The 15,376-nt window shown below is 40.4% G+C and overlaps 1 protein-coding gene across 7 annotated transcripts in view; it reads left to right on the top strand.

Annotated features, from left to right (window-relative positions):
* Nucleotides 1-15,376, top strand: part of LOC124788052 (gastrula zinc finger protein XlCGF7.1-like) — a 60,680-nt gene that overhangs the window by 32,972 nt on the left and 12,332 nt on the right. The gene's annotated exons all lie outside the window — the stretch shown is intronic.

Below are 15,376 nucleotides of genomic sequence, written 5' to 3'. Positions count from 1 at the left end.
CTGTAATTGAAACATGTGTAGGAAACATTGTTAAGAAATGTAAAACAAAATAATTTCACATAAAAGTTGCAATGTACTCCGGATTTTAATTATGACAGAACATTTCTACAATATACAATATAATATATGCAACTTTTTGCAAATATATAACTTTTAATTGTAAATAAATCAATGTTATGCATTCAGTAATGTAAAATTAATACCAGGCAGTTGTAATAAAAGTGCAGCAACTCACGGAAGTCCAGTGTGGGCTGCAATTATCATACAGCAGCAAAACTTGATAGATATGCTAATGCGATAATGCGGAACAGATTTACACTGGAAACAAACCAGTTCCAGTTGTGGCCACCAAGTGTAAATCTGGCACTGTACAGTTTTTGTATGATGGTGTGACATCCTCACCATCATTTGACAAGTCATAACATGAACGAACAGTATAGTTATTGAGAAGAGAGACTGTGTGCTGTTAGTGAAACTGTTCTATGTGAATGGTAGCAATTACAGTGCCTTATTTAGAGAGTATAGCTGACTGAAAGGTATCAGGAGAGACTCCATATAAATAAATGGTTTAAAGAAGCTGACAATGAAATTTGAAACACAGTTGAACTTGGTCTTGCACCTGGATGAGGAGGACATCCTAAACAGGTGGAACTTGTTGACAAGGGTCTATTTTACACTGGTACCTGTACAAGATCCAGATGGTGCATCAACTGAAACCTCATGTTCCACAGCAATGTTATAAATTTGCTCTTTGGCTTCCATCACGGATCAAGTGGCTGCACAGTATTCTATGGAATGACGAGGCACATTTTACCCTACAAAGTACAGTGATAACACAGAATTCCTGAACGAGGGATACTGTTAAACCATGTGTTATGCATGAAGAGCCATTATACTGATCATACGGGACGGTGGAGTGTGGTTGTAGATTGTATTTTATTGGTCCTGTTGTCCACATAGCAGCTTATGCGTAAGACATTGGACAAGTCAAGTTATAAATATACAGGCTGAAAGTCATTTCGAGGCATACATATTTAAGCTTACAATAATACACTTAACACACAAGTATTTATATAACACATTTCATAAATTTAAATATTCTTCAATGGAGTAAAAGCAGTGATGCTGTAAATATGATTTTAGAGATTTTCCAAATGTATTGACCTCAGTGATAGCTTTTATGTTTTCAGGAAGTTTGTTGTAAAGCTTAACTCCCATGTGAAAAGTACCTTTTTGGCACAGTGCTGTGCTGATTTGAGTCATATGTAAGTTTCTGTTTTGTCTGGTAAAGTGCTCACATATATCACAGTTTTTTTGCAGTCTCCGGTCCTTGCCTATTACATTTAATTTAAAGAACAAAAGGGTTTCCATAATGTATACACATGGTAATGGAGGAATACCAGATTTCTTAAACAGGGGTTTACAAGAGTCTCTAGGCTTGCACCCAAATAAGATTCTAATGGCCCTTTTTTGTAGTTTAAAAGTGCTATTAGCTGTTTTAGAGTTTCCCCAGAAGGTGACCCCATATCTAAGACGAGAATGAAAGTACGCATGATATGCATTCAATACTGTTTTCTCACTACAGCATGATTTCAATGAACAAAGAAGGTAACATGTTTTGCTCAGTTCTGCATTGAGATATTCAATATGCTTATTCCATCTGATGTTACTCTGCAGCCAAAGTCCTATGAATTTGGTTTCAGTACTGTTACCAACTGGTTCGTCATTGATAGAGACTGATGGGATAAACATGTCCTTGTTAGGAACATTGTGGAATTTTAGAGCAACGGTTTTCTTACTGTTTATTACAAGCTGATTACTCTGTGCCCAGCTGCTAAGTTGTTTCGTGACCGTGTTTACTGTCTGCTGTAACTGTTCATCGTCGTCTCCTTTTAGTAGAATCGTGGTGTCATCTGCAAATATGATTGTTTTGTGTGCATCAACATTTAAGCTTAGATCATTTATGTACAGAAGAAACAGAAGGGGTCCCAATACTGATTCTTGGGGTACCTCACAGGTTCACAAGCACCTTTATCCTCGGTCTGTTCTTTGAAGAGAATACACCCAGAGGACCTGTCAGATGCACCATGGCACCTGCACATTATCAAGGCCTCCTTGTACAGCAACATAATTCCTGTTTCGAGGAGTGCAACTTTGTGGAAACCATTGCTTCCATGCAAGATGGGGCAACACCTCATGTCGCTTGCACAGTGAAATATCTGCTTAACGTAACCTTCCACAAATATGTTATCTCCAGAGGTTTTCTTGATGCATGTTCTGCAAGATCACCTGGTCTGAATCCATGTGTGAATTGACTGAGTACAGGGGATATCTAAAAGAATGCTTTTACCAGAGACACGTTTGGTCTCTACATGATCTGAAGACCAGTATACAGGATCACATTGCTCAGATTTCAGTGGAACTGCTGGTTGATCACATCATTTTACAGATGCAGCATCTCATCAACGTTTCCAGTGCTCCTACTGAACAAAGTGTGTAAGCGGCAGTTAATAATAGGATCAGTATTATGACTTTCTCATTCTACATCTACATCTACATCTACATCTACATCCATACTCCGCAAGTCACCTGACGGTGTGTGGCGGAGGGTACCCTGAGTACCTCTATCGGTTCTCCCTTCTATTCCAGTCTCGTATCGTTCGTGGAAAGAAGGATTGTCGGTATGCTTCTGTGTGGGCTCTAATCTCTCTGATTTTATCCTCATGGTCTCTTCGTGAGATATACGTAGGAGGGAGCAATATACTGCTTGACTCTTCGGTGAAGGTATGTTCGCGAAACTTTAACAAAAGCCCGTACCGAGCTACTGAGCGTCTCTCCCACAGAGTCTTCCACTGTAGTTTATCTATCATCTCCGTAACGCTTTCACGATTACTAAATGATCCTGTAATGAAGTGCGCTGCTCTCCGTTGGATCTTCTCTATCTCTTCTATCAACCCTATCATTTGACCTTCTCTGCCCACATCCAGTTCCTATTCCATTACACATAGAAACATTTCTATACATCTTTCTTGCATTCACAGTGCCAGATGTGACTTGGTGGCCAAAATTGAAACTAATTTGTTTTACACTGTAAATTGGTTCAGCATTAACGCATAGAGTATGATAATTACAGACCACGCTGAACTGCTGTGAGTAGCTGTACTTTAATTATAACCACTTGGTACATGATCATTAAAAAATTATTTAAGATAGCATGTAACTTGTTTGGTGTGTGCCAGTCAGTACAATGTTTATGAAGAATTTTGTAATTTTTTGGTTTTGTTAATATACTGAAAGCTGAAACCGAGTTCTTTGCTGTGTTATTTTGTTGTCAGAGTGCTACCTTCTCGTTCTGACATGCAAGTATTGTTCCCAGTTAAAAAGGTTTTATATGCTGCAAAGTAAAAAATTGAGCTACAATCTGAAGATAATGGAGTAAAGTCAAACTTAAGTTGAATCCAATGTAACAGGATTGTTATATATGGTGGAGTTCACTGGGATAAGTTGAAAATCTTGGAACCATCACTCATTTCCTACTTAAGTTTCAGATTCTTATCAGTTGCAAAGACCTAAACCTTATCTTCACAAGGATTATTGAATTTATTTTTGAAGTCAAAAATTATACTGCCAGCAAAGAGGGTGGATGCACGGAAGACAAAAAGTGGAACAAAATTATGTTTGCACATCAAACTGAGTTCTAACCACCAGACAAGCTAGAAGATAAGTACATCGCAGTAATTGTTTCAGTTCTGTAGTGACCATAATGCAGTGAGTAGGTCATGTGAAGCTCTTTTTTAATTTTTATTTATTTATTTTTTAAAGTCTTCTACTGAATGGTAAATTACATCATAATGATCAAGCAAGAGTTGCTTTTAGACACTGAACTAGGAAATGATTAAGGATAGTTGCAGAGCTTTAGCTCATCATCTTTAAGTGGAAATGTGTGATGTAGTGGTTCATCTCCAGGATAAGACTGTAATACAGTTTGTGGGAATGTGATGGGTTACTATCCTGAAATCAAACACTTCCATTTTATATTTCAATACAGATGTATTTTTAAGTACAAGCATCTACACCTGTATATACAAATCACATAAATAGACTGAATCATCACAATCTTTATGTCCAAAGAACTCAGAACTCACAAGCAGAGAGAAAGTCCTCATTTGTGGGTAGATGCTTATATCAACACCACACAGCTCCCCCCACCCCCTCACCCCCTCTAACGGTTTCGGCGACGACAAGACTTCACACTTCTCTTACTTCAGTTGACTTACTTGAAATGTTTAGCCAATCCTCTTCTCTGGATATGCTGCTGTGTCAGTCTCCATAACTTCTTCCCCAGGAAATAATGCTGGTTAGAGGACCCAAAAAATTACTCTCTCTCTCACATGAAATAACTCGGTTCTCTCATGCTTTCAGTTCAGCTCAGGTGTATTTTCCTTTCCACAGGTATCATGTAAGCATACAAACTCTTGCAAGTCAACTACACCAATACCCATTAGATACAATCAAATATAATCACAATTGCAACCAAATAATTTATAGACGTCCCAGGTGTCTTGCTCCGTTTAGAGTTAAGACATGAAATAAGTTAATAGTCTATAGTCAAATGTTTGCTTTTCTTTTCTTTTTTTTCCCCAACAATCACATTCACTAACACAGCAAATTATAGCATTTAATTACTCCGTGTCCTCTCACACAGCGTCTGTGGCTCTTGCGGCAAACATTGTCGGCATCGTTCGACTGCCCCGCATATCGACTTCTCATTACAAACTTCCAACCTGCACACAGAAACCGGCGGTGCAGTAGATATGTTTCCGCTCTCTTACTTACTTTTAAAATATTGGTTGTTCGAGACAGTGGAAGGCCGAGTGTTTCCAGAATTTGCACCAAAATTCTTGAGTCACTACATATCCCTCCCCTTAGCTCGAACACGCGATATTTTATACATATTCATTATGTTCTTTAATATCTCATATAACGCTAATTTACATTTTAATCACTATACATTATATTTCTTTTAGTAATCGTGTACTTAATATCTAGCTCTTCTTTATTCATTTTGGTAATAACTATCTGAGCATTTCACCTAATGTTGGAGTTAGAACTTTTATATTTAGGAATCGTGCGGACTTATTTCTTGATTTCCAATCACAAACTCCAGGTGTCATAGGCACTTAATTATTTCTTTCTTCATTCTAATTCTCTGTACTATTTTTTGTAGTCTGGAGGAACTCTGGGCAAATGAAATTGTTCTTCCCGACACTCATAAACATAAAACGTAATAATGCTAGTGGAATAGAGAATTCAAATTTACCAGAATAATTCCTACAAAATGTGTGACTTCTGCCACAATACTGTCCTTTTCCCTTTAGGAACAGCACCTATACCTTACATATGGGTTGATCCTATGAGTGCAATTCCTCCTCCTGTTTCAGTAGGTTCGCCCCTCTTAATTCCTATTTTCCTCTGGTACAGGTCAGTCCCCTTCTTGGTGCCCCTATCCACACAGTATAGGTCAGCCTTTCTCAGGTCTGCCTATCTGCCCTTTATATCCAATAATTGCTGGGTGCCCCCCCACCCCCTTATCATTCCTGAGTAGGACTCTTGGTTCATTTCCCAAGTATACATCTTTATGTACACTATAATTAAATATCCTCTGGAAAATAAAATCTATTTCACACTTAAGAGTCACTTACTAATACTTCACTTAATCCCCTATAGTCCTCCACTACTCTTCCACCTCTAAGATTCCAGTAGAGACCACATTTATATACACTATTCAATATATCATACATTTACTTATGCTATACATGTCGCACTATCCTATAAATCATCAGAACAAATGTTCGACTGACATTCCTGAATAATTATCACAATTAGTTCCTCCTTGGCTTATGCTCATTAATTCCTCCTTGACTTATGCTAGTTGCTTTCACCTACCTAGACAATGTAGAGCCGTCATAGTGAACGACAATGTGCGCATATTACCCTAAAGTGTCCGTATATAATCATGTGTGCAATGTAGAACCGTCACAGTAAACGACAATGTGTGCTTCCTTTCGCGATTTACACATTCCTTTTCCCATACAACACTTGAGGGTTCTCCCCTTTTGACGTGTAAGATTATTGTTTGCGTAATTGTATTTTTTGTGTGTATGCGTAAGTGTATTTGTGTCGCCTGATTCTTTGGCCTACTTATATAAAATAAGTTGAAGGTTATTAGAAACCACAGAAAATGAGAAGGACTTCTTCGATAGAAGTATATGAATATGTAAAGAGGGAAAGATAGATACGTACTCAAATGAGAAGTAAGAAAGGAAAAAGTAGAAATGGTTGCTAAGATTGAAGAAGAGAAAGAAGATAGCCCCAAGACAGGAAACCCTTCCCAACCCCTTTTCCCAGGATCACTACCTCACCGGTACTTGAGTGAGAAGCCGGAGGAGGTATGGCGGTAATTGTCTCCTGCAGAATGGACATTCTCACCTTCACCCTTGAGGTCCCCAAGGAAAAATCTTAGCGACACCTATGGAATGGCAAATGGTGAAGAATCATTCACACTTGTTTGCGAGTGTCGTTTGGGAGGTGTGGTGTGTTTTCTGTGTTAGCCATACCCACCCCTCCAAAAGCTAATATAAACCCTCCCCTATACATCACATCTCATAAAAAAAAAAAAAAAAAAAAAAAAAAACATTGTGCATTATGTAAAAAATTATGTCTCATATTACCACAATTATGTAATGATTCATACAGAATCATTTTTTTCTTTTGATCTAATATTCTTTACAGTTTATTAATCTGCACCCAGGTTTGCATAAACCAACTGGATAAGAGATTACTTTGAAAGAAGAGCTTAGGCAAAAATAAGATCTAACTATACGTGGATGGCAGAAGAGACTGATTACGTGGAGAGCGTCAGCTGCTGCTGGCTTTACAATTGAGACCACCGCTGACTAGAGCTGCGTGTGAAGGCGACTTAACAAGCACAATCCTCTGACAACCGAGGACGACTTCTCCTAATGGTGGATGATAGGATAGTATAAGAAGTAGAGTGATAGCGTAAGAAGTAGGGGGATAGTGTAAGAAGTTGGGGGAATTTGGTGCAGGAAAATTTTATTGCAGAAGAAATACATAAAACAACTAGGGATTCAATGGTCGTCACTCCGGCCATTAACACACAACATTAACGTCCATGGGAGAGACAGATGTGACTCTGCCCGGATTCCTTGGATCTCAATTAACCTCAGTCGATTACTTACGGACCAATACTTCTCGTTAAATTTTGTATGAAAGCCTCCCCACAACAAGACAATTAGCACTTTACTAGGAAACACAACATTAAGTAAAGTTATTCTATTTTCTACTCTGTCATGGACAAGTTTGAATTCTTCCCACAAGTCATCTATAACATTGCTTTTATCATTAAGTTTGGAAAAGCAACAGTCAAAACTTTTCCTCGCGGCAACTTTTCGATCAATTATTTCCTCTACCTGTTCCTCCAGATGTTGCTAGTTTCTCTTGAAAATTCCTTTCCACATTATCCACTTGAGTGTTAACGCCTGCAATTTGCGATTGGACTATAGGAATTAGCTTGTCCTGTTTCACAAAACTTTGCTTTAAAGTGTATAGTCTCTGCTTTACCGCATCGAATGTAACATTACATACACTTTGAAATGATCCTAATTTTTCGCTAAATTCAGAACCTACATTATTACATTTGTCTTTAATATCAAATTCTAGTTTTTTAGCTAAGTCTTGAAATTGGTTACTCTGGGTCTAACTAAAGGCAGTGAACAGTTGGTTTACATGGATAGTCAGAGAATTACTTAATTCATTCTTTAAATCTAACTGCAAACTCGCCACTTTATCATTTAAGGCATTGAACTTAGCATTTAAAACCCCACCCTGTTCTTCTAGTTTTTCCACTTAAAGTAGCATTTAGTTCCTTTCTTATAGCAACTGAATCCACCCTCTGTTCATCTAATCTATCATTTAACTGAGTGTTTACTGAATCTAACTTAAGACTTACTTCTTGTATTAAAGTAGCTGAATTTGCACTCTGTGCATCTAATTTTTCACTTAAAGTTGCAATTTGAGCATTTGCAGCTGCACTTTGGTCATCTAATCTAGCATTTAGTTGAGTATTCAATGAGTCTAATTTAAGACTTAGTGCTTTAATTAAATTTGCTACCTCAGTCCAGTCTGTCTTTTCTTTTGTCACTGTCTTGGCCATGGCTGGATCTGATGTGTCCCCAGTTTTTTGAGTAGTATCCATATTTTTCTTACTGTTAGGTCGTGTTATCATTTAAAAAAATTCACCTCCAAGTATAATAACTATACTAAGAGGCTATTATTGAAGAGTGTTCTTAACTTCACACTCAATTAATTATCTTTTGCTCACACGGTGTAGAGTATTAGGCTCCGTTGGTGAGCAGGTGTGGAATCAGTGCTGGTGAACAGAACAGGCGCCGGCAGCATTGAAGGTTGGTTTCAGCGTCGGTGTCGGTGAACGGATTTATAGTCAGCACTGGTGAGCAGCAGCTGGCATTGTTGGCGTCGGTTGCTGGTTATGTGGTCCACGCCCCTGCGATGTGTGTGAGGACTGCTTACTCTTGACATGGGATCTTCGTCGTCAAATAGATCTCGTCGTAACTCTTCTTAGTCTAAACTGTTGAGATTTTCCTTGCATCTTTTCTTGTATGATATTTATTAATTTTCACCCCTTTTTACCGTTTATGCAAAATCCAATGCTGCAAAACAATTTCCCTGCCTTGTTACTATTGGTTGCTGTAGCTACTCACAATATATTTTTATCTCGATTTCGTTTGAAAATTCCTCTTCCTTCGAGTCCTGATCACATCGGTTGCCATGTTCTAATGGTTTTGGTGACAAGAGAAGCGGTGCAAAACTGGATTGCGAACTTCACACTTCTCTTACTACAGTTGACTTACTTGAAATGTTTAGCCGATCCTCTTCTCTGGATATGCGGCTGCGTCGATCTCCAGAACTTCTTCTCTGAAGAAATAATGCTGATTAGAGGAACCAAAAAATTACCAGTAACACTGGGCATAAGACCCCAGTCGGAGAATCGCACCAGGACTTGTCGACAATGCCGGGGAATCGTGCCTTGGTGAACACGAGCGATGTGGTCGGGTCTGCAACGAGTGCTTGGATGCTCTTGTCTGTTGCCTGAAGAGTAGTTAGATTAGACAAATCGATGATGTTGGAACTGCATTAATGTGTGAGGAAAAATTGGCAGTGATATTATCCGCGCCCTTGATATAGCGGACATCTGTCATAAACAGAGACACCAAATCAAAATGGCAGAAACGACGAGGGGGCGGTTCTTCCAAAGGGTTTCAAAAGGTATCTGTGAGTGGTTTTGTCATCCGTGAGGATACAGAACGTGCATCCCTCAATGTCGGGGCATAAATGTTTAACAGCCTCGTAGATGGCCAGGAACTCCGTGTCGAAGGTGGATATTTCTACTATGCGGCAGACAGTTTTTTAGAGAAGAAGTACCAGGGTGAGATGTTGTCATTGGAGTGTTGTTGAAGAACAGCTCCCACTGCTGTGTCACTAGTGTCCGAAGTAATGAATAGTTTGGCTGAGGGGTCCGGGTGGGCCAGGGAAACCTTTAGCGCCGTGAAGGCTTCGAGAATGGGGTCGGTCCAACGGATGGGTCGGAGTACTGAGGTTTGTTTGCCTAACAGTTCATCCGTGAGAGGAGCTTGTACTGCAGCCGATGAGGGCAAGTGACGATGGTAGTAGTTGATGATGCCGAGGAATTGGCGCAGGTCTTTGTAAGTCAAAGGGCGTGACATAAACGATATGGTCTGCGCATGAGCTTTTGGAGGTTGTATGCCATCGACAGATACTGTGTAGCTGAGGAAGGTTACAGATGTCAGCCATGAGTGTAACTTATCTTTGTTGACTTCTACACCGTTTGACTCTAAGGTCTTCAGTACCGTGCATAAGTGATGCCATGAGCATCACCTCAGCTCCTCGGCTGTCTTACTGAAAACGAGTGTGACATCCAGGTACGCAAAACAAAAGTTGAACTTTTGTAGGATGGAGTCAATAAATCGTTGCAACATCTGAGCAGCATTTTTAAGACCGAATGTCATGTAATGATACTGCAACAAACCTAGTAGTGTGATAATTGCAGTCTTGGGTATATCCTCCTGTGCCACGGGTATCTGGTGGTAGGTGCACTTACAATCAATTACATTGAAGATGGAAGTGCCCGATAACATGTGTATGAAGTCTTTGATGTTCAGTACTGGGTAATTGTCTATTATGGTCCTCACATTTAAATGCCTGTAGTCCCCACACGTGTGAAATGAGCTGTCATGTTTGGTAGTGAGGTGAATTGGTGACAACGAATTACTGTCCGACAGCTGTAGTGTGCCTGCAGCTAACAGATCATTAATTTGTTGTCATGCCACACGTAATTTAATAGAGTTGAGACGTCTGACGTTATGTCAGATAGGATGGCCTTCAATAGTTACTATCGTATGCACTGTCTCATCCGTGATGGAGAACACTGAATGCTGCACATGAGGGGGGTCCTGGTTAACAAATGTGGCAAACATTTAATTGTCACTACTACGCACGGAAGCCTGCGTGGGCGTGAGCAGTGCCGGGTGAGTGTGAGAAACTGAGGTGTCCTCTGAGTCACGTGGCTGGTTTGAGGGAGAGGGAGATTGTTTATCAACACAAGGCGTGTCAATCTGCATGGAGGAGGTGGGCATATCACGTGTAAGAGGGCGGGGTTGGTGTTCAGGCACACTGACCAGTACACACGACACAAGGAGGGACAGGCACGATATGGGTGGTGTGCCTGCTGCAGAAACCAGCTCGCCACACGCAATATGTTTCATAGGACTGACCCAAGAAGCAGCCAGACTGGAGTTGGTGGAAGGAACTTGTCCTGTCCCTGGTGTTGTGACTTGCAGGTTCTGCAGCTGAACGTGGGCAGAGGGAAGCTTGCTGGAGGTGCGCAAAATGCAGTGTTAGAACTCATCGCTCTCCTGACAGACTCATTACAGACTCGCACTCAGATGGTAAAATGTTCACACTCCTCAGAATGTCACCTGTGAGGGCAGAACACTCACACACCAAACTATTCGCTGCAAGAACATTTGAGTGGGAAAGTGAAAGGCGGGTGTACTGTATGTGTGTGTTCACAGGGTGGTGCAGTACCGTGCCCAGAATGACATTCAGAGAAAGTTTTCGGTGTGGCAAGAAATCCATTCATAGGATCGGCTCGTCTATGTCAGCTATGTAAAAAGTCCAGGGAAAACACAAGGATTGTGATAGGTGAACTTCAGCTTTGACTGAGCCTGAAGTTTTTAGGGTCAAAATGTTGATTGCTCGGAGTAGCAAAATCGATGGAGAAGACACCGGCAGAGCCATCGATGAAGGGATTATAGATACGTCCGTGCCTGTATCGACCAAAAGACTGAGTTTCGAAGAAATGTCTGTTACTTACAATCGGCCGTTGGGAAAAATTGGGGAGTGTACGAAGTGCAACTTGGGAGGACACCTTTCTGATCCACCACAGGTTGCGGCTTCTACTGTGACCTGCGAACATCTTTTGGGTGCTGGCACTGTGATCTACACTTCCGTGCTGTGTTGTCGAAGTCCTAGTGATACCAGCAGTATGGGTGAGCTGTATGTGGCGGAGGTGGAGACTTAGCAAGAGGGGTCAGCTTGTCGTCATCGATTGCTTCGGGTAGGCATACTGGCACATACGGGGTGTGCGCAATCGAGGAATGTAGGGAGAGTGGGGAGTGTGAGCGCAGGCTGCCAGGCATCATGGAGGACGGAGCAGTTTAGCGGGCCCTGCCCCTGCGCCTGCCAGCAAAAGGGCGAATCTCCGGTGCAGGGTGTGTCAGAGAATGCAGAGTTTTGCGCTGTCACAAGAGAGAGTACAACTGATAGGCAATGCGTAAGTGTGATCCCATTGACTTGAAGGAATGTGGTAGCAGGTGTATCTGGAGATTGGTGGGTTGCTTAGCTGACCACACCAACCATAGTCTTATATCTAGCATAGTTTGCTCATTGGCCAACAACCATAGGAGGCACCAGAGTTGCGACAGTGTCCGGTACCCTCACTGTTCTTCGTATAAAATTTTTAGGGTGAGCTGCTGGGGGTAACAGGCAAGGCACTCAATAATTGTCTTCTTGGCGAAGTCATACTTCGGAGCTGATAACAGAGAGAAGAGCAGGACACAGATCAGGTCCGAGTTGTCGTGAAGGTGTGTCATGAGGCACAGAAACCAGGAATTGTCATCAGAAACATGATGTAGCTCGAAAATGTGCTCTACCAAAGTGAACCACGACACAGGGTTGTCTTCTGACAGCGGTGGTAACTTTAGTAGGTGTCCATGGGGAGTAGACGGAGGAGAATTAGGAACCTCCGAGATCACTGAATTGTCCTTGTGAGCTGCGAAATCCCATTCTGGCCGGGGAACAGTTGCACTTGAGTCCAGTGTGGCAGGCATGGGCAGTTCCGCAAAGAAAATGGACGTACCAGTAGAGGGGGTTATAGGTCCAAAAACATGTTTGTCACAATTGCCATGTGTGTGATCACTGAACATACCTGTTGCCTCATGGAAGGCTGTTGCAGCAGGCGTGGTCAGTTGCGTGGAATGAGTGGGCAGAAGGGCGGCAGGAGACATGGTCCCCAAAACTGATATGCCATCCAGTGGCTTCACATTGAAATGTTCAATTTCAGAGAAAATGCAGAAGGCCGACACGGCAGGCAAAGCCGGTGATGTGGAAACAGCGAGTGAGTTTACAGCAGGAACCGGAACCCTCTGTGAGGGCTGGGGAAGTAGAGGGGGAAGGGGGGGGGGATTGTGAACATGTGCGACATCAATTAAAGTCCACAACACATGGCAGCAGCAAAGTTTGTTGTGCAGTGATGTATGTCGCCAGATGGGGGTGGTGGCATGTGTCCATCAGTTGCAATACACTAGCAGCAGGTGCTGGCCCATAAACTGAACTCACACTATTATGGTCAACCGCCTGCGAGGACGTCCTGGGGAATGCCCATGGTGTACTACCGGTGATGATATATCCTTGGCTAGTATTCGCAGTAGTCATAACAGGTGCGGAGGACAGCTGATTGAAACATGTTACATGTTGCGTTAATGATGGCATTGCACAGGCACCATAGTAACAATCGCGGGAGCACACTGTGAATGAATGTTCAGTTGTGGAGGCAACCTAACCTGTGCGTTCAGATTATGATTGCAAGAAGCAGTTCTGAATATTGTCTGAGTTTAACTGCACATGGTGATGAACACAATCCGGCCATATGAACCCGGAGTCCATTGTTCTGGCCAGAGGTGCAGCAAACAGCTGTTGTGGTGAGAGAGACATCTTATTTGATGTGGGTGTAGTATGTGGATTGTAGTAAGCAGGAGAAAATACAGTCGCAGGAGATGTGATGAATACATCTGGAGAGTTGGTTTGAGCTTCCATGAGGAAAGTGTTTTGTGGAGAAGTCGTGGTGGCAAACAATCACTTGTAGCACAATGAACCAGCACAGGAGACACGGAATGTACTCGAAATTCGTAATGGGGTTGCCATTGTGGGAATCTGATAGGTTACTATCCCGAAATCAAACACTTCCGCTTTATATTTTGATACAAATGTATGTTTAAGTACAAGCATCTACACTTGTATGTACAACAAGTCACAAAAACAGGCTGAATCATCTCAAACTTTACATCCAAATAATCAGGTCAATGTTTATATTGATGTCACAAGTTGAACTGATTATGAGGGAAATGGATGAAAAGGTAGATACAATGGGTCAACAAGTCTGAACAAACAGAGTAGCTTATTGGGTAGCTCAGTTTGTATTTTGATCGGTGAGTTAATCTAAGCTCAACAACAAAATTGATGTTTTGAACAGATGATTAAAAACTGGACTCTTAAATAACAATATTCACATCACAGAAATCAGAGATGAGTTTGTTCAATTAATTTCCACTTTAGAATTAAAACAGGAACAGTTCAATGCTCAAGTGAAACATAATTCAAATGCTGTAGACATTGATGCAATTGATGATGAAAACATCATTTTTCCTGCTATAACTAAAAAGTTGACGATCATAGAATTAATTTATATAATGATGGTGACATTCTGAGTGAAGTAAACTACACAAATGCTGAAAACCATTTAGACCTTGTTACTCATAAACAAGTTGTATGGAAGGAACTCTAGGAATCTCATAAAATGTATCTGTTTGTGAAACATTGTCAACATTTTGTCTTCAGATGCCTCTTAACTGGTGAGAAATGTATTTAAATGGATTCTGTTGTCAGTTTAAAAATAACTGAAACAAGTTTGACGTGCAGTTATGCAACATGTTTGGTTCTAATACAAAAACATGAATTTCTGTCGAGATAATTTCATTCACTATCCAAATGCCATATAGTTTTATTTTAAAACATTTTTGTAATAATGTTGTAAATGTTGCTAAATTACGTGGAATGATTAATTTTGTTAAAAAAAAAAAACGTTTCACAGATCTGACATGTCAGTTACATTAAGGAGAAAAGAAACTGCTGTTTGCAGAGTAGATTTGTTTACTACTGTCTGAAAATCATGTAATCTCAGTTTCAAAGTAAAGTTAAAGAAAGAAGCAGCAATAAAATGCAAAAGTAGAATAGTGCTTAACTTTGAAAGTGTTATGCTAAAAGTACCACAAATTGTATTAGGAAAGAAAGATAAAAAGCCACCTGATGATCACTATGCTGAGCAGAAAAACAAGAGTAATATTTGCAAACTTATAATGAACTAAAAATAATTTTCTTTAGTCAGTTTACTTACTCTTAAGTTTTTCTATGTGGATAATTAATTATTATGCTGTGTATTTATTACTTAATGCCTTGTACTTTTTCATAGTAAGAAGAGATGATGAGACAAGGATTGCTAAATGTTATTATTATGCTAAATTATTATGCTGTGTATTTATTACTTAATGCCTTGTACTTTTTCATAGTAAGAAGAGATGATGAGACAAGGATTACTAAATGTTATTATTATGCTGTGTATTTATTACTTAATGCCTTGTACTTTTTCGTAGTAAGAAGAGATGATGAGACAAGGATTGCTAAATGTTTACAGCTTTGTCTAGCATCCATTACTGAAAAGATGATTTGTACTAAATACACATTCATTAGGGATTGAACTTAATATGTTGTGAATTGCTTTTATTCTGAGGGAAAGTGCCTGTGTTAACCTCGGGGAGCTGTACATTCTATGTATATCATATGTGGCAGGAATAATGTCCTCTAGCTATGTAGTATTTTTCTTCTTATTCCATTTTCAAATGTTGCATCATCATCTTTT

Source organism: Schistocerca piceifrons, chromosome 3, assembly GCF_021461385.2.
Source record: "Schistocerca piceifrons isolate TAMUIC-IGC-003096 chromosome 3, iqSchPice1.1, whole genome shotgun sequence".
Taxonomy (NCBI): Eukaryota; Metazoa; Arthropoda; class Insecta; order Orthoptera; family Acrididae; genus Schistocerca; species Schistocerca piceifrons.
Note: the sequence above shows the minus strand (reverse complement) of the source record. Positions and strands in the feature narration are given on the sequence as shown.